The sequence below is a fragment of the Trachemys scripta genome, chromosome 5 (genome assembly GCF_013100865.1).
Source record: "Trachemys scripta elegans isolate TJP31775 chromosome 5, CAS_Tse_1.0, whole genome shotgun sequence".
NCBI classification, from domain to species: Eukaryota; Metazoa; Chordata; order Testudines; family Emydidae; genus Trachemys; species Trachemys scripta.
Window position 1 is genome coordinate 26,052,990 of NC_048302.1, and position 23,520 is coordinate 26,076,509.

Sequence of the window (23,520 nt, forward strand, 5' to 3'; positions counted from 1 at the left end):
CCCAGAACCCCAGCATACAACACCTTTTTTGGTTTTTGCTTGTTTTCTAGCAATAAACAGTCCTGACTACAGAGCCCAACACATACTTGGCACAAAACAGTTAGTGGACTCTTTCTGTGCAGCCTTGTCAGTTACAACTTTTTAATCAAGCATGAAGTTTCAGTAAATACCAAACTAAGAAGAGAATAATTACACAGCCACCAAGGCTTCCTTGGTTAGTGGTAACATTTTTTTAATCCCACTGGAGAAGAGAAGTTCTTTCCGGGTTCACACACCAAAGTCCAGGTAAGAATTTCAAAGCTTAAACTTCTGCTCAACTTCAGGCCAAGAAAAAGATTTAGGGTCAAATTCTGCTCTTACTTGCAACAGTGACTATGCAGAGGAATTTTAATTCAAACAGATTACTCTGCCTCTCTCCACACCTTAGCGGAAAGTCCACTTCAGAGAACTGCCACAAGTGGTACTGACTGGTATTTGTTACCAGGAAAGAGGTGCCAAAGATTGAATGGAAATGAAGACAGAAGTACCCTCCCACTGCTTAAAGGCATTTCCTCCAGAACAGGGCGAAGGCACACCTGAAGGGCACTGTGGGGAAGCTGGGTCTCCAGCTGCCTATGCTGTGTGTGTTCTGTGGCTAGAGAGAGGACTTCAGCTTCCAGAACTGTCAATCTGGCTCCATTCACCAGCACTACAAACTTACTGAAGCAAAAAAACACTATACATTTTTCATGATGTTCTTTTCTGCATAAGCATTTACTTACATAACACTATCCTCCTGACTCCACACACAGATAATGCTGATGCTTAGATAGCTCTGTCTGTATGATTAAAGTCCCAAGACCCCCAACCAGAAAGAAATTAAAGTAAATTATTAGCAAGAATATCTTTAGTGTAACCGTTTACTTACAGTGAAGTCTTTCTTCGGTGTAAGCTACAGTTTAAAGTGGGGGGATAAGAAAATGTAAAAAAAAAGTCACAATTACGCTCCTTTGTAAATCTATGAAGAAGAAGAAAGGTTTCATCTAAGATAATATTAATTAGGTTTTATTTTTAGGCTTTCACAAAGTAGAAACTATTGTGAGCTCTGACCTAAATGGGGGATCGCTTGCATTGTTAATACACAGAAGCCTACTGGAAACATTGCTAAGGCAGATCTTTCTTGATTCCAGACTCTTAGAAATTAGCTGCAGTAAGAAACATAAAAATGTTCAGTTCTTGAAGCTGTTCAGACACACTTGATGAATTCTCTTGCCTTCTAGAGAACAAGAATTCCCCAATATCATTACTATTTGCCCCAACTTCTCAAGCAATAAAATAATTAATTTTCTAATTTTTTACCCTAATTATGGATTTTCCTCGGGGCAAATATTTTTTTAAAAAGAGTAAAGACTCTTATAGCAGATTTCTAAGACTCGTATCAAAAATAGTCTGAAGTTTAAGTCAGAATAAAGGTCTGCCGGTTGTAGTACACCTCTACCCAGATATAACGCTGTCCTCAGGAGCCAAAAAATCTTACTATAGGTGAAACTGTGTTATATCGAACTTGCTTTGATCCGCTGGAGTGCGCAGCCTCACCTCCCCAGAGCACTGCTTTACCGCGTTATATCCGAATTCGTGTTATATCAGGTCGCATTATATAGGGGTGGAGGTGTACATTCTAATGGAAGTGTCATATATGGGGTAGAAAAAAAAACTGCACCTTTTCTATGGGACTTTTGAAAATAACCCTGTCAACTTAAAATTAAAAAGGTATACTTTTCTGAATGTTTGCCTACTATTATTACAGCCACCACCAAAGAAAACTATAACTGAAGTTCAGTTGAGGTTAACCCCCAATACTATTGCATTCACTTGAAGTTTACATACTTCACAGCAAAACATGAGCGCATTCTTCAGAGCTGACCAATGTATCAGGTACAAGGGGCAAAATGCACCCCCAATGGTCTCCCATGTAGCTGGTAACAACCTATGGAAATACTGCTGTTTCAAAAACAGCAAGGACGCAGTTAAAGTACATTTGTATGTAGTTGCTTCCTGAAGCATTTTCCACAAGAAATTAAAATAAATCTGATTATGAAGGCAGTAATAGCATGTTGTTCTTGTTAAATCAGATTGGCAGTGTGCATTTATTTAACTGGCTACTTTCTTTTTAAAAAATCCAGGGCTAAATGCATATGAATATTTAAAAATATTATTACATATCTGTCTCATTTATTATACAAAACTAGTTTGTGTAGCTAGACTAGTTCTCTTAACCTCCTTAAGGAAAAGGGGAGAAAATTGATTTTTGTTTGTTTGTTTGTTTGTTTGTTTGAAAGAGAGTTACTAAAAATATTAAAGCCCTTTTGATGGAAGTTGGGATCTGCACAAGTCCCACACAGATGGGCTAGATGAACAATAGGTCTTCTCCATCTTTAAATAGCTATAAGTCTATAACCCCCTCCTCGAGTTAAATACTTCCCCGTGCCCAGCCCAGTGTTTCTCCAACCTCTCTGCCTCATCCACAGCACAGCTCTTCTGGGATTCAAGACAGGTAACAGAAGTCAGAGCTCACAGCTATAGGAAAGGTATAGTAGTATTCCTCCTCCCCCTCCTTCCCACCAAGAATTGTTCCTAACCAACAGGGCAGACCATCATCTTTCCACTCAGACCATCTCCTCTTTCCTTGTTTGGGAACATGAACCACGCTCCCTCCTGAGAACCCCCAACTGGCTTATGAGGACTGCCAAGGTAGCAGTCCAAAACTCCCATTCTCTTCATCTATCCCCATCCCCCTCAATAGGACATTCCTACCTAAAGAGAAGAAAACATAATGGCATTTGAATGTTGAGCTCCCATTTAGTGGCAAGATGCTAAGTCATTATCAACTATCAAGCCACCCTAGCATACTTTGGGAAAGATCTAAAATGAATGATCCTTCCACTCAGTTGTCCATAGAAGTTGACTACACATTATATGAATCCAGGCCCCCTAAGAACTTTTCCAGTATTATGTATTCTCCTTGCTACCGACTTCTAAACTTTTGAAGGCAGCAGCAATCAGTGTCACATTTGAGGTTTACAAAACTATTGCATTCATGACTCTTCGCAGGATAAACAAGCAGTCTAAGTTTCATTTTCAAAATGAATTTAGGGCCGTAAGGGTCTATGGCCATTAAAAGTCTATGAGACTTAGGAACCAACAGCCTGATTTTTACAGGTATTTAGGTGCCAAACTCTTACTGTTTCGGAGATGTAGGTGCTTTTGAAAATTTCATCCTGTTTTCTCACCTGATATTACACCCCACTCTCAATCTGAGGTGCTATTGGACATATTAAGCCCCCATTGCAAGGTGTAGCAGCACGTGAGCAGTCCCACTGACATCCATAGGCCCCAATTTGGCAGTTATAAACCATCAATTTTTTGAAGCTATCCTATTTGTCATACTGTTTGGTTTTGGGGTTGATACTGAAGGAGTTCAGTGGCCTTATTTAGCCTCATCAAAGAACCACTGAGCAAGATTATGAATTGGCATGATTATTACAATAGGATCTGCTCAGAAAATGCCCAAGACTGAGATAGTATTCATATTAAATACTGGAACTGGTCTATCCTGACAGCAAGGTTGGAGCTCACTGGTGCACTTCGGAGTGGGGGAGGAGGGGAAACGCACTGACCAAAAGAACACTTTCATGTCATCAAGGAAATGAAACAACTAGAAGTGAGTTTGTGGCTTTATATGCCTCTTGAAACTGAAGACAGGAAATGAAATTACAAGCACGGTACCAGCACACTTTAACCCAAAGTCTAACTTTTAAATTTTGGATTTTTAGAATCTTTTTAGGCAGATACTATTAAATCAGAAAGATTGATGCTCCAGTGCAATTCTTAACCAACTCTAAAGAAAGGCCATCATTTAAAACCTACCTATTCAAATCCCAAATGGCATCCATCGTTGAAGGAGAGGTCACTGGACTAGACATAAAGCCCAGTGGTAAAAGCAGGCGACATAATAAACACTGAATGGAAATACAAAGGAACAATTTTCTCAAAAACTGTGGAGTTTTCAAGGACTAAGATGAATCTTTTACTGAAATGCTTCTGCTTAAACCCATCTTTCAGCTCTTGTAATACCCTTAAGTGAAATCCATTATGAGCAGGGCCACAAACACCTGAAAGAAACTAAAACCTTAGGACAAAGCATTAGGAAAACACAATTTATTTCTGCAAACAAGGGATAGAAATACAAACTGAGCACTGCCATGCCTCAGTCTGAAATCATCTCTACAAGAGGACTAGGCTTAAAAAAAAACCCTGAAAAGTGTGATGTTGTTAGTAATTCTACTTGCAATCAGACCAACACACAATTTAGAAGAGCATAAAATGCTAAGAGCCAAATCCTGGTGCTGTGCATGAAGCCAAACAAAACAGGTCATGGCATGGGGAAGTGAAGGGGGGCAGCAGGAATAAATACAGATTGACCCCCATAGACCATCATAGAGCATCAGCAAGAATCACTGATACACTCAGAGCTCTAACAGCATCCATGGTCCCCCCATCCCCAACACACACATTTGACCAGAAGATTTAGAGTCAACAGCCTTGTCCCCACCATCCCACAGTCCACCAGCCCCTTGTACACCAGTGACAGTGGGTACCACCAAGGAGCAATACTTCACAACACACAGAGATGGTTGAAACCTACGACTACGACCACCACCACCTGCAGACTCCACAACCTATGCCCCGCCCACCAGGAACACTATGGAACTACAGTGGTTCTGCTGTTTCCTCATCCTTGCACGTCTGCGCAAGCCATAAAGAAACGCGTTAGCTCTGAATTTTGAGCAGCCATTTGGCCCCAAAGAACAGGAAAATAGTAAATCCCTCTTCCCCTGACAGCTATAAGATTTAGGACTGGCCGTTAAAGCTGACATTGCTACTCTTGGCTAATTCTCTTCATCTACAACCTGTTAAATCATTAGAGTACATAAAACATTTGGAGTGACTGGACTGGGGCTTTCGCTCAGCCAGAAGACAAAAGACAGCGACTGATGGAAATGCAGAAGAAACACCTCAAAAGTGGAGTCAAAATTATATAAAAGTCAGATCCGCACTGTTCTGTCAGCCAAGTGTGGCTATGGAAGACTTGTGTGTTTTCATTTATGTCCGCTCTTTCTGTCAGGCTGAAGAGCAGCAACTGCAGAAGCAGTAAGAACAGAGAATGAATGGCTATCAGCAGAGCAAACTGCGGGACATTCCCTGGGCCAGCTTCACAGAGGAGAAAAGAAAGATGGCAAGAAGAAGGATTTCCCCAGCAGGGATCATCAACTCATTGGGAATACAAATTCTGGCTGGCCATGGCAAAACCAATGCCCCCTTAGGTGTGATATAAGTCACTGGTATGGAGGAGAAGTGGAAAAACAAAACAAAAAAAATACAGCTAAAGCACAATTTAGATTACTATACCAGATACCTGATCCTACAAACAACTTACTACCATGGAGTAGCCCTACTGAAGTCTGTAGGCTTACACCCAGTAGTAAGCACTAAACCTTGTAGAATATGGCCCTCTTTCAGTAATTTGATAACACCAACTCCATGGAAACTCAGGGTATCTTGTTGAACAAAATTACATAAGCCTCCCACAATGGGTAGCACTGGAAAAAATGAAGTCCTTCTCACTGCCAGGAAAACATCAATAAACCAAATTCTCTAAAATCAAACAAACATAAGAAAAGCTATCAGCTAAAAGCTAAACAAAATAAACAAGCTTTGAGACCTCAAAGCATTAGTTCCATTGTCCAAAATTCCACTGAAGTGCTTTTAAAATATAGATCCCATATAGTGAAACAAACGGTTTTCAAGATGAAGGGCCACTCAATCTGTTTTCTCATGCCTTTTGTTCTGAGGTACTATACACACACCCTTTTCTAAAATTTCTTATCTGAACAGGAATTTAGATAAGCAAGTTGTTTTCCTGGAAATCTGATTCCCAGGAGACAAGATCCTGGAACCAGGGGCTTAAAGTGCTGTCAATGTAATGCTAAGTCTGTCATACTTTAATGATGACATTTGATTAGTTTAACAAAGTTTTAGGACCCTGCAAGCTTAAATATAAAAGTTAATTACAAGTTTAATAATATGTTAGCTTAAAGTTACAGAAGATGCAGTGTCCAATCACAGATGAACAACCCATATCAAATAGTCTAATTTTTTTTGGCCAGATGTGCAACCCCAAGCAACCCAGCCCATTTTAGATCTTGCCTTCAATAATTCCACCTTGCCAGGGTGATGCAGACAGCAAGAAGTCATCCATGCTACTTGGGCTCTCCCCCTTCATATGCTCATAATCCTCAAGTGATTGATAATCCAGGTAGAAGGGGAAGTGGGAATTCTGACCACTTATTAAGGCAGAAGAATAAGTGCTGGAGCAAAATGTAAAGGTGGCCTAAACACATTGTGTGGACTTGTCTTCATTAGAGAATTAGGTAGTGTAGGAGCATGATCTTAAGGAATAGTGTAAACTAACCTGATGTTAAACATCAGTTTCCCCGAGAGAAAAAGGTGGGTGAGCGAATATCTTCCATTGGTCCAATAAAAGATTACCTCACCCACCGTCTCTCACTACTGTCCTGAGACTGACACGGCTACAACTACACTGCAGCTGTGAGTTCCCCACGTCAACAGTGATTCAAAAATCATGTTCAAACATCATGTATTTAACACAACCACAAGGTCACATTCTAACATGACCTAATTTTTTCATGAGGACAAGCCTATGAATAGTGTTCTCCCAGAAGTCATAAGAGAGTCTCTCAGAGTCCAGAGTGGCAAGCCTAGTGTTGAGCCTTTGCCCAATTCTCTTAGCAGCAAAACACCTGCATCATTCTAAACATCAGGGTTCCAGGCAGAGCTACCCACATGTTATAAGACATTAACTGTTTATAATTTTGTTATATTGATATCATACTGCTTAGAAAACTGAAAGGACAAGCATCAGCAGATGGTCACCGGGGAATGGTGCAGCTGTTAGGCTGTTGAGCAATACCCTCTTCACCATGGAAAATTTGCTTACACACAAATAACTTCCACCTGGAGTTACTGCTACAAAAAGGTAGAAGTAAACCAAACTAAAAATGGATTTTCATGTCTTGAATGGTACCAATTTGCACATTAAGCACTACTGCATAACAGGTGTGTTCAAAAACAATGCACAAGAAAGGGAATTGGTGCTACTCTAATAAGACTGCAACACAGATGCCAGAGCATCTGTGAAACCGCTAGAGGCCTTGACTGAATTGAATCCCTACAAAAGTATTCCTTTTCCCACTCCCATTCCTAAAAGTCTCTTCTGAACTCTACAGGAATGATGGATGAATACTGCAGTGAGCCCTAACTCACTTCTTATAAAAGCTCTAACAAGGAAAAGTTGTACTTTCCTGAGGATTTTTCCTTAGAATAGTCTGTTAAACATAAAAAAAAAAAATTCCTCTCAACTCCTGTTCACCAAACTTCACTGTGAGGCTCTTACCACAGTTGATAATAGAGAGGGAGTGTAGAGAGAGGGTGGGGGGAATTGGGCAGAATAGAAACTATGGACAATAGCAGTCTAGTCTCCTAGAAACTGTCTGAATGAAATTTGTACTACTGAGATGCAACAGCAGGCACAACACACTTCTACCAAAGATGGCGTGGTCTTCTAGACACTAGTTAGTTTGTAATATCTGGAGACTTCTGGAAACCTGGCCAGGTCTCTGTCATATATTTCTCACAGGAGGCATATGACCATTGTGCCCAGGAGTATCAATTGGTCTAGGACAGCCAACTTTGATTCCTTTTGGCAGACATACTCATTTAGCTTTGCATACCTCTGAAATGCATAATTCACTTGTCCCAACTACTGAAGGGAAAGAAAGCATCTAAGACTTATTTCTTGGAGATATATTATGGAAAGAGATACCAATGTGAAAAACCTTATCTCAATTGCACATGCAGGGTAGAATTTTTAAAAGTATTGTACTTCACACTAGTCTAACTCTGTTCCCATTGACATGAACGCCAATTGACTTCAGTGGGAAAAGACGCCAGGACTGCATGCTTTTAAAAATCTCATTTCTTGCAGTGCAGGGGCCTGACAAAACAGACTGCTGCTACAGCCACACCGGCTCACACGTTTGGGACTGTGCCAGGATACAAACTTTTTGGCTAGAAGTTGGTAGAAGCATTAACATGATAATGGATACCTCCTTAAAAGTACTTCCCAGAACTGTGTTTTGAGATCTATATATCATCTCCAGCTCATGGCAAGCTTGGTTCTCTAGCACAGCACTTGCAGCCAAACACCACGTACTGCTTCGATGGAACAGCAGATTGCCTTCAGGGATAGTAGCTTGGCACGACTTGGCTGATGTAATATTTCAAAGAAGAGAGACCTCAGACAAATCTGAAAAGATTTGCCTGACTTTTTAGAAATCTGATTAATTCCTAGCGGATGGAAACCAAGATGTTGCTCTCCTTTCCCCTCCCTGTCCTTGATCCTTTCCCTCCCTTTATTTTTTTATTCTTCCGTCTTTTTGTTTGTTTCTTCTCCCCTTTTTTTTGTGTAGGGGAGCAGGGGGAGAATCATAAAATACAAATTTAAAAAATGCCACCCCTTAAAGTGTAACCATAAAGTAACAGAACTATAGTCACTCCTAGGTGGCAACAAATAAAAAGGAGCTCTAACTTATAGTATTTTGACAGTGGTCCCATGTTAAAAGTTCCTGTCTAGGTTATTTTTCTCACCTAACATTCATTATATACACATACAAACATGCATGCACACAAACCTTTTAGTTCCAAAATTAATAGTTGTATAAGGGGAAATATGAGCTAAATAGCAACTTTAACAAGGAACCATACATAAGTTTCACAAAACTAATGTTTCCCTTCAATCCTGTAGAAATGGTCACAAAAAAATCTCATCTTTATAATGCATGTAGATTCAGGACTGAGATATTTTATTTTATTAATTTAAAACATAAGGAATACCTTTATAAAAGAAAGAAAAAGTCACCGATTAATAACAAAACTAAAACAAAACATTTAATATTTTTAACTATTACTTCTTTACACACTTAAATCCAAATAAGGTAACCATTTCTTCTTGAAAACTTCTGATTGACCTCTAATGAGAGACATTACTTTCTCTCTAATGAAATTCTCAATATAATTTGTTTCCAACATCCATTTTGAAGCTGTAGCTACAACAACAGATAACTTAGGCACACAGACAATGTCTTGATTAATATAATCTGAATCATGAACATACTCTGTTAGAAACTTATATTTTTCTAGTAATTTCTCATCTTGTTTTCCACTCCTAATAAGGAGCCAATCCAAGTTTTTGAAAACATTTACAGAGATCCAACAGACTGATCTTTATGACACCATCTCATGTTTAAATGTTAAAAATGCCTCAATTTGATTTTTCTGCCTAGCTTATTCAGAGCTCCCTGTAAACATCTGACATATGGACAAAGCAAACTCTCTCCACTGTCTCTTGAACGACAGAAATACCGCCCCAGACAAGTTGATGCTGTATAATCCTATGCATCTATTATCTGTGGAAAGTGTTTGGTTTCTGGACTGAAAAGTTTAAAACGTTTGCAGTAACTTGCATCTCAGTAGTTTTGTAAACTGGCTTACTATACATCTCCCCAACCAGGATTTTTCCAAATATAATTAGTGTAGGTGAAAGTGTAGTGTAGGACTGACAGCCCTGGAGAGCAAAGTCTTCTAAATGTCCACAGAACACCAGGACAATAGCAACTTAAGTTTTCCCTCCCATCACCCTATCCAAGTATCTCCTCCTTCACCAAGACAAAACACAGTCAAAGGATGAGAGGATAGTTCAGTCTGCGTGACCCCTTCGAGCATCGGCCTCTACAAAAATGGCCAAAGATACCAGTTGCAAGGCTGATGTTTGCAAGTTGTACACCTGGCCATATTAAGTTACCCTGAGACTAATAACAAAGACATCAGATTGACACTTACTGGCAATGACTGTTTCCAATGTTTCAAAGTTGGACTCCAGATGGGGATACACAAGAGAAAGACTTATTTGCCTTTTATCTTCCCTCCCGAGCCAATCAGTTCACAACTGACTGTAGTTTAAAACACCCACTCCAAACAGATCAAGCATAAAGGGCATGTTTCAGAGTAGCAGCCATGTTAGTCTGTATCTGCAAAAAGAACAGGAGTACTTGTGGCACCTTAGAGACTAACAAATTTATTAGAGCATAAGCTTTCATGGGCTACTGCCCACTTCTTCGGATGCATATAGAGTGGAACATATATTAAGGAGATATATATATACACACATACAGAGAGCATGAACAGGTGGGAGTTGTCTTACCAACTCTGAGAGGCCAATTAAGGAAGAGGAAAAAAAAATTTTTTTTTTTGAAGTGATAATCAAGCTAGCCCAGTACAGACAGTTTGATAAGAAGTGTGAGAATACTTACAAGGGGAGATAGAGTCAATGTTTGTAATGGCTCAGCTATTCCCAGTCCTTATTCAATCCTGAGTTGATTGTATCTAGTTTGTATATCAATTCCAGCTCAGCAGTCTCTCATAAAGTCTCTCATAAAGGGCATGACCCTCACAAAAGCATTCTTCCAGTCTCTGATCATAATTATGCTAAGAATCAAGTAAGAGATGTGCAATAGTGAAGACAAGGCCCTATCTCCATGCAGTTGCAGGATTCTAGGCTGATGTAGCAGAAGCCTTGATGCTGCCTCCATGCCATGCCATGCAACCTTCTGCATTGAACCCAACTATGCTGGACTGACACAAGGGGCAGCATTTAGCCCTTGATGGAATGGAAGCATGACACTTCCAGAGCCCTGGAATGGAGCACTGCAGCTACATCACAGCTAATTCTTAATTATTCATACAAACATCAGATTGGTCAAACTGGGTCGGACCAGTGGTCCGTCTAGCCCACGCTCCTGTCTTCTGACAGTGGCCAATGCCAGATGTTTCAGAGAGAATGAAAACAGGGCGATCTATTAAGCGATCCATCCCCTGTTGTTCACTCCCAGCTTCTGGCAGTCAGAGGTTTAGGGACACCCAGAGTAAGGGATTGTGTCCCTGACCATTCTGGCTAATAGCCATTGATGGACATATCCTCCATGAACATATCTAGTTCCATTTTGAACTCAGTTATACTTTTTGGCCTTCACAACATCCCCCAGCACAGAGTTCCACTGGTTGATTGTGCAAAGAAGTACTTCCTTATGTTTCTTTTAGGTGTGCTCCCTATTAATTTAATTGGATGACACCTAGTTCTTGTGTTATGTGAAGGGGTAAACTTCCTTATTCACTTTCTCCAAACCAGCTTTTTTGAGTGTCACTGCACACTGAGAAGATGGTTTCAGAAAGAACTATCCACCATTATGCCAAGATCTCTTTCTAGAGTGGTAACACCTAATTTAGACCCCATCATTTTGTATGTATAGTTGGGATTATGTTTTCCAATGTGTATTCCTTTGCATTTATCAACACTGAATTTCATTTGCCCCTCACACACAGCTTCGTGAGATCCCTTTGTAACTTTTTGCCGTCAGCTTTGGACTTAACTGTCTTAAGTAACTTTGTATCCTTGTCAAACTTAGCCACCTCACTGTTTACCCTTTTTTCCAGAACATATGAGTATGCTTAACAGCATTGGCCCCAGTACAGATCTTTGAAGGACCCTATTTACCCCCTCCACTGTGAAAACTGACTATTCTACCCTTTGTTTCCTATCTTTTAACCAGTTACTGATCCATGAGAGGACCTTCCCTCTTATCCCATGACTGCCTACTTTACTTACAAGCCTTTGGTGAGGGATCTTATCAAAGGCTTTCTGAAAGTCCAAATACACTCTATCCACTGGGTCATTCTTGACCCCCTCAAAGAATTCTAAAAGATTGGTGAAGCATGATTTCCCTTTACAAAATCCATGTTAACTCTTCCCCAACATATCGTGTGCATCTATGTGACTGAAAACTTTACTATAGTTTCAACCAATTTGCCTGGTACTCAAGTTGGGCTTATTGGCCGGTAATTACGAGGATGAGCTCTGGAGCCTTTTTTAAAATTTGGTATTACATTAGCTATCCATCAGACACCTGGTACAAAGACTGATTTAAGCTATAGGTTACACACCACAGTTAGGAGTTCTGCAATTTCATATCTGAGTCCCTTCAGAAGTCTTGGGTGAATACCATCTGGTTCTGGTAACTTATTACTCTTTAATTTATCAATTTGTTTCAAAACCTCTACTGACACCTCAGTGTACGTCAGTTCCTCAGATTTGTCACCTAAAAAGAATGGCTCAAGTGTGGGAATCTCCCTCACATCCTTTGCAGTGAAGACCAATGCAAAGAATTCATTTAGCTTCTCTGCAATGATCTTGTCTTGAGTGCTCCTTTAGCACTTTGATCATCCAGTGGCCCCACTGATTGGCAGGTTTCCTGCTTCTGCTGTACTTAAAAAAAAAAAAAAAAAAAATCTGCTGTTAGTTTTTATGTCTTTTGCTAGTTGCTCTTCAGAGTCTTTTCTGGCCTTCCTAATTATACTTTTACACCTAACTTGCCAGAGTTTATGCTCCTTTCTATTTTCCTCAGTCAGATTTGACTTCCAATTTTTAAGAGACGTCTTTTGGTCTCTAACCACCTCTTTTATTCTGTCATTTAGCCATGGTGGCAATTTTTACTCCTCTTACTGCTTTGTTTTTAATTTGGGTTACACATATAGTTTGAGCCTCTATTATGGTGTTTTTAAAGTTTCCATGCCACTTGCAGGCATCTTATTCTTGGGACTGTTCCTTTTAATTTTCATTTAACTAGTCTCCTCATTTTGTGTAGTGCCCCTTTTTGAAGTTAAATGCTACTGTGGTGGGTTGAACAAACAAGGTTTCTTTGGTATTTTCCCTCCTGCAAGGATGTTAATTTTAATTACGTTATGGTCACTGTTACCAAGCAGTTCAGCTATATTCACCTCCTGGACCAGATCCTGCATGCCATTTAGAACTAAATTGAGAATTGCCACTTCCCCTCGTGGGTTCCAAGACTAGCTGCTCCAAGAAGCAGTCGTTAAATTTTGGTGTCTAGAAATTTTATCTCTGCATTCCATCCTGAGGTACATATTCCCAGTCAACCTGGGGATAGTTGAAATCCCCTATTATTGTTGGATTTTGTGTTTTTGTAGCCTCTCTAATCTCCCTGAGCATTTCACAATTACTGTCCTAACCCTGGTCAGGTGGTCAATAGTATATTCCTACTGCTATACTCTTACTATTCACGCATGGAATTTCTATTCATAGAGATTCTATGACACTGTTTGATTCATTTAAGTTTTTGACTCTGCTTTCTTTCACATATAGTGCCACTCCCTCAGCAATATGACCTATTTTGTCATTCCTGTGCAGTATACCCTGATACACCCCTACCCCAATATAACGCTGTCCTCGGGAGCCAAAAAATCTTGCCGCGTTATAGGTGAAACCGTGTTATATTGAACTTGCTTTGATCCGCTGGAGTGCGCAGCCCCACCCCCCACCCCTGGAGCGCTGCTTTACTGCATTATATCCAAATTCCTGTTATATGGGGTCACGTTATATCAGGGTAGAGGTGTATTATCGTGTCTCATTGATTATGATCATTCCACCAAAGTTCTGTGATCCCTATTATATCAATATTTTCTTTTAATACCAGGCACTCAGGTTCACCCTTCTTACCATTTAAACTTCTCGCATTTGTGTACAAGCACTTACAGAATTTGTCAATGCTTAGTTGTCTGCCTTCATGTGAAGTAAGTAAATGGGACTCATTCCCTTCAGTTCCTACCCGTACTTTATCAACGTCTACCCTGCCCTCTTTACTAGGATATAGAGTATCCCCCTTAAGAAATCCTCCCCAAGTAATGTCTCTTTTCACACCTGTCGGCTTTCCCACAGCCCTTAGTTTAAAAACTCCTGTACAACCTTTTTAATTTTACATGCCAGCAATCAGGTTCCCTTTTAGTTTAGGTAGATCCATCCTTCCTGCATAAGCTCATCATTTTCTCAGTTCCTAGTAAACCTAAATCCCTCCTCTCAACACTATCATCTCATCCACACATTGAGACCCTGAAGTTCTGCCTAACTGGCCCCGAGCATGGGGCTGAAAGCATTTCAGAGAATGCTACCATGGAGGTCCCGGACTTCAATCCTTTACCTAGCAGCCTAAATTTGGCCTCCATGACCTCTCGACGATCCTTCCCTATGTCACTGGTACCAACATGTACCATGACCACCGGCTCCTCCCCAGCACTGCATATAAGTCTGTCTAGAGGTCTTGAGAAGTCTGCAACCTTCGCACCAGACAGGCAAGTCACCACAAGGTTCTCCCAGTCATCGCAAACCCAACTATCTATATTTCTAATAATCAACCCCCCCATTACTATTGACTGACTTTTCCCAATAATAGCGGTCCCCTCCCCTGGAAAGGTATCCTCAGTGGTAGAGGATACCATGACATCATACGGAAGAAAGGTTCCAACTATGGGATCGTTTCCCTTAACTCAACCTGGATGTTCTCCTTCCCCCTAGACTTTCATCTTCCTCAACAGCACAGAAGCTGTCAAACTGGGGGTGGAACCACTTCACTGTGTCCCAGAAAATCTCATCTAGGTACCTTCTCTGTCTCCCTTACATCCTCCAGCTCAGCCACTCGGGTCTCAAGTGCCCATACTCAATATCTAAGGGCCATGAGCTGACTGCACCAAATGCACACATATACCACCTGCCCATAAGACAGGTAATCATACATGCTGGATTCAATACAACAAACTAGATAGCCCTCACTCTGCTGCTGGACTTCTGCCTGCATTATTTTTATTCTTGCTGGGCTCTGTTTGTTCTTTGGGCAGGGAAGGTTGGTTTTATTTGCGGGGGGCGGAAGTGGGGTTATTGGCCAAAGTTTAGAGAATGTTTATTAGGTTTATCAGGCTCTCACACTGCCTCTCTAAACTCCCTCATAAAACTCCCTTGTTTCCTAGTTCCTCCGGTCACCTGGAGCTGTCTTTTTAAACCCCTTTTCTCCCTGAGTTAGCCCCACCCCCTGGTCATAGGGCTCTAAATGGATTAGGGATCGAAGGATGGCAGGCTAGAGCCTCATTAGGAAGCTCTCAGCCTTGCCTAGTAGGCCATCAGGCTCATCACATAGCCCCCCAAACAGACCACACTACACCTCTACCCCGATATAACATGACCCGATATAACATGAATACGGATATAACGCAGTAAAGCAGCGCTCCGGGGTGGGCGGGGCTGAGTGCTCCGGCGGATCAAAGCAAGTTCGATATAATGCGGTTTCACCTATAATGCGGTAAGATTTTTTGGTTCCCAAGGACAGCATTATATCAGGGTAGAGGTGCATAAACTTCAGTCAAGAAGGCACACAGTAAGCACGCAAATACACAAACTAACAACTCACCCCAAGAGTCACAGTCACTCCTCCTTCCCCTGGAGAACTCCCTTGCAAAACTCTCCTGTTTGCTGCTCCTGTTCCATTTAAAGATTATCTATTTCTTTCGTGACTACAGCACTGCTGCTTAGCATAATATAAATTAGTTGCAGCTGTTAAGAGAATTTGCTCATTTTCTCTGAAGATAGTCTGCATTTCCAAGCCAAAATACTGAGCAGCTTTTAAAAAAGGCAAAATTAACAGTTCTTCAATGAAAGTTTACATTTCTTAAAAGCCTCGAAGGCAAAAAAAAAAAAAAAGTTACCTCTCAGTATTATCAGATTATAACCACACACACTTACAACTTGTTACAGAAAACTGCTGTAAGAGCACTACAACAAGGAGGTAGTATGAGTGCACTAGTTAGTTTAATGCAAGTTTCAGTCAAGTTCTTCAGTTAAAACACAGTTCCAGGAATGTAAATCCATATCCATTCCAAGCCCTCCAGTTCACTTGTTAAGTATAAACTGATTTATGGATTTGATTTTCATACATAACTTTAGTATACTTTATATAGGTATATAGTAACATTTATATAGTATGTTATATACTTTGTTTACTGAAATATACTTATGGGTTGTGCTAGCTTACTGAATAAAACACTATGTCAGTTGTAATGGAATGTACTTTGTGTGAAGGCCATTATCTTTAACCCAAGATACTGTTAAAGTTCAGAAGCAATTAATAAAACGTGGTGATTTTTTATGTGGCTTATGGTAGACCACATAAGAAGAGGTATTTACCAGATAAGAATTAATAGTGTTCACGTCGTGAAGATTTATCAAAACATTTGACTATCTCATAGAATTTATCCAAGTCAGTGCCTGGCAGAGGCAGGACTCAGCACTCAGCAGTAATACAATGTTATGAATGGCTGATTATAAAATGCTGGCATTTTCCAGATTGCTGGCCAAATTGGTGCCAAGGCGGCACATGTACATTTATATAGATGAACTAGGGGGTTTGTCATGACTTTTCATACACCCGCACTAAAAAGAAAAAGAATGTAATCACATTATATATAGGCTCTAGTGGATTAACTCTGTATGCACTGACTACTGTATTCTCTCAGTGCCAGATGCATTAGATGCACATGATGCTGCTACAACTTAGAGGAGAGACTTTGCCTCCATTGAACAAAAACATTTAAATATATTTATTTCTTATCCCAAGAAATGAAAAAAGGGAAAAGTGGGAAAATAAGAACATTGTGCAGTCCACTTTTTCTCCGCAAGAGCTTGTCAGCTGGATCTACACATCCTTCTCCTCCATAGCAGCTCTTAGCTACTAAGGCACGCTGAAAGAAATGGCTCTGGCTCTTTTGAAATCTTTTCACATCTTTTTTACATTGGTTTTTAACCAAGGGCCTGATTATACAGCTGCTGCACCAAGCAACTCCCTTCAAAGTCAATGGGAGCTGCTCACATGAAGAGGCTGCATAACGAGGCCCCAAACACCACCAACTCTGAAGCAGTCTTTGTGCTGCCTATGCTAAATGGAGGAACTCTATAGCAGCCGGACATTTGATTTAAGGCAGCTATGTATAGGGCTCATTTAAAATTAATATTACTCTCTGAGGGGAGCGGGAGGAGGAGGAAGGAGTTTAATTGATCTTGGGCAAGCGTATTATTATTTAGAACCCTCGATGTGTTGGACGGTTTGATTTCTGTGAGTTTTGAGATGCCTTTTGTGCGCGTTTGTTTAGTTTTCAGTTTTTACATAAAAGAAGATCTACAGACAAATGGCACATCAGAGCACACTCTATGGGCCACTACAATACCAGCAACTGGATATAATCATGCAAGTTACACTGGGAGGCAGGAACGGAAAACAAAGCTCATTTGCTGTAGCCAACAAGCATCACTTATTTTGAGTTTCAGAAACGGTCTCCCTAAAAATAAGGTACCTCGTGCTCTTAGGATGAGAAGCATTGAGATCCACTCCCCTGCCCTTCCTCAAGGAAAGGCTTATGCCCTTCTTCTCACCACCTACCCACAGCACTCAATATACAAGCCCAAGCCCACCCTTCCTACAGTGGGAACTGACTAAATCCTTCCGACACAGCAACTTTTCCAGATAGCTCAGACCAAGGGCCAAATTCCACTCACAAGAACAGGCTTTGACACCAAGGGACTGGTTCTCATTTACAGTACAACCAGTTTATATCACTCGGCGTAAATGTAATATACCCCCACTTTAAGGCCCCTTTACTGGCAGAGTGGGATAAAAGCAGCTTTAGTGTAATTGAGAATTTGGCCCCCAAGACTCCAAAGCATCAGACTGGAAAAAATAATAAGCAGCAATTGTCTCCCAGGCTCTAACTCTCACCTGAAGAGACGTGCTATTAGTAGAAAGAAAAGCCCTCCTGACAACTCCCACTTTAAGCACTGGCGGTTTCCCACACCGAGCTCCGAAAGTGCACAGCAGAAGCACTCTTCTCCATGCCCGGTGGTCTGCTACCACACTACAATCCCTGGAACACCACTAAATACATAAAGAATCAGAACAACTCTTCCCAGTTGAAACCTGTTCAAGAACAGATTCTAATGTAGAAAATGCCTAATCACTGTAGCAACTTATTTATAAACCTAACCACGAAGAAACTAGCTACAGTGAGTGGTAGGGGTTTTTCCAGCTCTTGATGGGTGCACTAGAGGAAGATACATAAGTCTAAAGAGTGGAAGAGGCTATGCTTCTTCTCCTATGGCTTCCCTCTGCATTGAGTGAGTAGAACAAACAAGTTGTAGGTGCAGATAACACACACAAGTTAGGAAGCAGGTAATTATCCCTACTAGAGTTTACGAGATTACCTTTGCGAGATAAAGAATGAAGGGTATGTAGAGGCATAACACCAGCTTAGCTTGTCTCTGCGTATTCCTGTAATGCAAGTCTTCCCACCTTGTGTAACTGCTTAATCCTCTACCCCTTAGCCTCATGAGAGCAATGTCTGGGCTTCAGGGAACAAGTCTAAGGGCTGGTCCACACTAACCCCCCAGTTCGAACTAAGATACGCAACTTCAGCTACGTGAATAACATAGCTGAAGTTGAAGCATCTTAGTTCGAACTACAAGGTACTTACCGCGGGTCCACATGCAGCAGGCAGGCTCCCCCGTCGACTCCGCGTACTCCTCTTGCGGAGCAGGAGTACCCGTGTCGATGGCAAGCACTTCCGGGATCGATTGCTTACCGCCGAACCCGGTGGTAAGTATAGACGTACCCTAATTCACCTCCATCAAACCAAAAATATCCTTTTAAAAAAAAAAAAAAAAAAAACACACACACACACAAAAGGCAAAATACTAGACACCCTTTAACACAGAAGTGGAAAATAAAATTGCAGACTAGCATCTTCCCAGCCCTTTCCCCACACTAAAGGGACAAACAAATGGGTTAAAATACAAAATAAGCATAAGCACACAGTGAAGTTTGACTAGACAAAGGAGGATCTCTCTTCTAACTTCTCCCCAAACTCTTAGGCTGCTTCCAAGATTTTTTTCTTAACATTTCCTACCATAGTGGTAGAAACAGTGGGAGCTCTAGCACAGAGAAGTTGCTAGCACTTTTAGACCACCATGTCACCCAGCTCTGCTCAAAGCAAGCCTAGACATCGTGGTGGTAGAGACAGCTAGAATTCCCACTAATGGGAATGCAACAGTGGGAAATATTAAGAGAAAGCTCAGCATAGATAAGGCTTAAGTGAGCCTCCATCTACCAGCCACATAGGTGCTTTTGAAAATCCCTCCCCAAATGATTGAGTCAATAGGACTTTGTGCTACTAATCATTCAGGCATGTCTGAAAATCCCATCCTTAACTACCCTATTACCACCGCCAATATTGCTGAGCAATAGAAAGGAATTTATGACAAGCACTCTGCTTGCTCCTAAGACAATAAGGAATTCCCCATTTTTATCAGGAACCCACTCAAATGAAACACTGCTTCCCCACCTTTCCCCCTACCCTTCAAATAATATAACTGAAGATTAGGAAAGAAAAAGGGATTAGGGTAGTAAATGGTGGCGTTACTGCACTTACATGCCTGAACTGAACTAAGTAACTAGTTACAGTGAGTTTGGTGCTCTTGTCCTAGTCCCCATTTCTCCACATCACTGAACAGGTTAGTACGATGTATAGTCTCTGTTCAGAAGACACCAGCAGATGAGGATGGAAATGCACCACTGGATGCCCGCTCCATGCCCAACCCTGGCCAGTGATGATTATTAATAGAGCACAACACCAAATGTCTGCTAGGCACTTCCCGGAACAAATAAAAACTACTTAGTCCCAGTCCCAAGAATCTTACAATCTAAGATGTAGGTTTTCAGACTGTAGGGATACGATGGAGGTTATCTGGGGAGCAAGCGCACCTTGGAGCAGGGTGGGTGGGAGGACGCTGGGTCCCTGCCCCCAGCATGCCACCACCATCCTGCTGCCTGCAGCACTGGGCCCCTCCTGCCCCTGACCCGTGCCATGCAGTACTCACATCAGATGCTCTCACCAGACGGCTGAGAATCTGGGCACCTCTAGCTTAAGGCCATGCTCTGAAGAGCCCTGAGTGCAGGGGAGGAGGCTAGCCAGGGGAGGGCTCTCCTAGGGAAGCAGAGTCTGGAAGATGGAAGCTCTGCTGGGGGGAGACAGGCCAGCCAGGGGGAGCTGCTGTGGAGGAGCAAGGCTTGGATAAGAAGGGGTGGGTGGAGAGGTGGGAGCACTACTGGAGAAAGATGGGGTCTGACAAGGAGGCAGGGGAGTTCTGCTGTTGCTAACAGGGCCCAGGCTGGGTGCTTTGCCAGATGGGGGTGGAGGCACCCTAGGCAGGCAGCTACCCCAGGGTTTGGATCTGGGTGCCCACTGAAAGGTCAGGCATTGGATTTCCATTGCCCAGCAGCCCCAGTCTCTTCAGAACCCTATGGGTGTCAGAAGCTGCTCCTGCACTAAACTCCTTGTCCAGGGCCAAATCGATGGGACCCAGACTCATCCCCCCCACACAAACAGGCCGCCCCCCCCCATCTGCCCTACCAACTCAGCCCCCTCCGTAGTTGAGGGCCCTGGAACTCACTGGTCACATGGGAATTTCCCCTTTCTTCCCCCTCATGGGCTCTGAACTCTGCACCACCTGGGTCCTCCGCTTTCCCCTGCACCGAGGGGGCCACTCACAGGACGTGACTCTCTGAAGAGAAGCACTGCAAAAGATGCGTGAACCTCTAATGTAAGTATTCATCTCCCTTTCACCCTCAACTTGTCGCCTAGATGGAGCGAACAGCAGCCTGTGGTGGGTTAGCGTTTTGGGCTGGGTGGAAGAAGAGGGTCTTTACAGGGGATTTGAATAAAAAGAGGATTGAAGCCAGGATTGAATGTGTTTTTCATGCTTTGGCCAAGTGAGCAGGAGGATGGGGTAAGAAAGAGCATGGATAAAGGCAGAAGATGGGAGCAGAGGAGGACATGCTGAAGAGAGAAATACGATAAGGAGAGCTGAGATGTAAACCAGTGGGCTTGTGCAGTGATTTAAAATTCAAAAGAAGGAGACTGAACGCAACCTGTTGGGCAAGAAGGAGCCAGTAGAGAAGTTCAATAAGGTACCTATGTTCAGATGGATGGGTGAGGAAAATTATTTTAGCACCTGAATTTTGGACAGACTGGGAGTGATATACTGATAGGTATCAAGGAGCTCAAGAGGCGGAAGTTGAAGTAAGCAAGGTAGGAAATGACCTGGATATGGAAATATATTTCTTTTCAGTCATCAGCACACAAAGAAATAGGTCAGTTGACCTAGCAGCTAAAGAATGGGTAACTATTCAGAGTTGAGGGAACTCAGACAAATTTGTAAAGATTTGGTCTAACTTTTTAAATATCTTGATTAATTCCTAGCAGATGGAAACTGAGATGTCACTCTCCTTTCCCAGCCCTGTCCCCTCTTCCTTCCTTTCCTTCCCCGCACTTCCCATTTCTTTGCTTTTTGTTCTTGTGTCTTCTTTTCTGTTCTCCCCTTATTTTTGGAAGGGAAAAAAATGAAGGAAGGAAGCAGCATGACTTTATAACACCCTGAATGTATGTGGAGAAAGAGCCAAAGCCCAGTGTGTAGGAAGGATGGGGGGGTGACACGTCATGACACTGAGTAAAACTGGCATACTACATCCTGTATTAGTGACTAATTACTGCAAAAACATTTTCCCTTCTATCTAAAAGCCTTTATCTGGCTGTATTTTAATGCAGAAAGTGATACCATTCCTTAGAGAACTGCATTTCTAATTTTGTAAAGAAACGATTTTCTTCTTTTACAGTAAACGTTACAGGCCTGATTCTGATCTCACACCAGTGTAACTAATGGCTTCAGTGGACTTAGTCACTCCTGATTTACATTGGTCTAAGTCAGGTCAACATCTACTTGGAGTGCATAATGACTGATGCCCTAGAAGATCACATATGCACAGTCAGCATTAGGGGGCAAACAATCTCAAATCTTCAGTTCGCTGATGACATTGACGGCCTGGCAGGCAGCGAAGATGAACTTGCCAATCTTGTGAAATGATTGGATGAAACCTCTGCAAAATATGGCATGGAAATCAGTGCAGAGAAAATCAAGCTGATAAACAAAGGTGATGGGATCAGTTCACGTATCACTGTTAGTGGACAAGAGCTGGAGACAAGTATTTGGGGGCAATCATCACTGATGAAGGATCCAAGGCAGAAATTCAGGCAAGAACTGCGCAAACAGCAGCAGCGGCAAAGCTAAAGCCAATTTGGGGGAATAAGAGCCGCTCCCTGGAATCCAAACTGAAACTGCTGCACACATTGGTCATCTCCATTTTTCTGTATGCGTGTGAGACATGGACCCTTACGGCAGAACATGAACGGAAAATACAGGTAGTAGAGATGAGATGCTTCTGTAAAATCCTGGGCATCTCCTACTTCGACCATGTCTCTAATGAAGAGGTCCATAACAACACCCAATGCGCTAGGTCATATGAAGACCTCCTGACGACCGTGAAGAAGCACAAGCTGAAATGGTACGGCTATGTAACAAGATCATCTGGCCTATCCAAGATCATCCTCCAAGGGACAGTACAGGGGAAGGAAAAAGAGGTAGACAGAAGAAGAGATGGATTGACAACATAAAAGAGTGGACAGGAATGGACTTCGCGGAGACTCAAGCACTGACACACAATCATCAGGGGCGGAGACAATTGGTTGATTGCTCAATGCAGTTATGGGAGTGATGATCATGATGAAGAAGTCAGGTCAGAGTCAGGCCCTATTGATACAGACAATTTCCGTGTAATTTTATTTTTGGCACAAAGGGAAGAGGCTTTCCAATTTTGAAAACTGGTTTCCTACCTTGAACAGATTCTTGGTTACATTTCCTACTTCCTTTGCCATTCTAGGATAGGCCAGATACAATCAACATCTGGAATCAATCTAGCAGGCCTTCCTTCCTTCCATCCTGTTCTAGTTGGCAAGCATGCCTTTGTGCCTTCATGACAGCCCACCCCTCTTCCACCAGCATCCTCTAAGACAGCCAAAAATAATGTTAATCACATATATTCACATGACATTTCAAAGAGTACATGTATCTATTGGAGGGCAATGGAAGGGTTATTTGTTTTCACAAAAGGCAGTCTGACAACATATGCACCACGTGATATAACAAAACCCCTACCAGAGAAGATACATGATTTTTTTTGAGCTTGGTGTCCCTAGTTTTTCAGAGGAAGAACATTTATTACACATAAGTAGGGATCCTGTGGTAGTGGAATAGAACATTCAGAGGAAGGAGAATGCAGTTATGGAGAACCCACACTTGCCAGGACCCACACACACAGTGAACAACATGTATGTGGAAAGAGGAGGGTACCCATCCTTAGCAATGTGGAGAGGAGCTTTGACGTGGGCTGTGACCAACAGATCTGATACTACGTGAATCCTCTAGCCAAGATACCTCCTTTCTTGCGGCTGTCTTTGCTGGTGCTCCACTGCTTGGAAGGAGGAGTCCCGCCCTCCTGGCCCATGCCA

The 23,520-nt window shown here is 42.0% G+C and overlaps 1 protein-coding gene across 4 annotated transcripts in view; it reads right to left on the reverse strand.

The window, feature by feature from the left end:
- Window positions 1-23,520, reverse strand: part of TSPAN5 (tetraspanin 5) — a 128,629-nt gene that overhangs the window by 95,921 nt on the left and 9,188 nt on the right. The gene's annotated exons all lie outside the window — the stretch shown is intronic.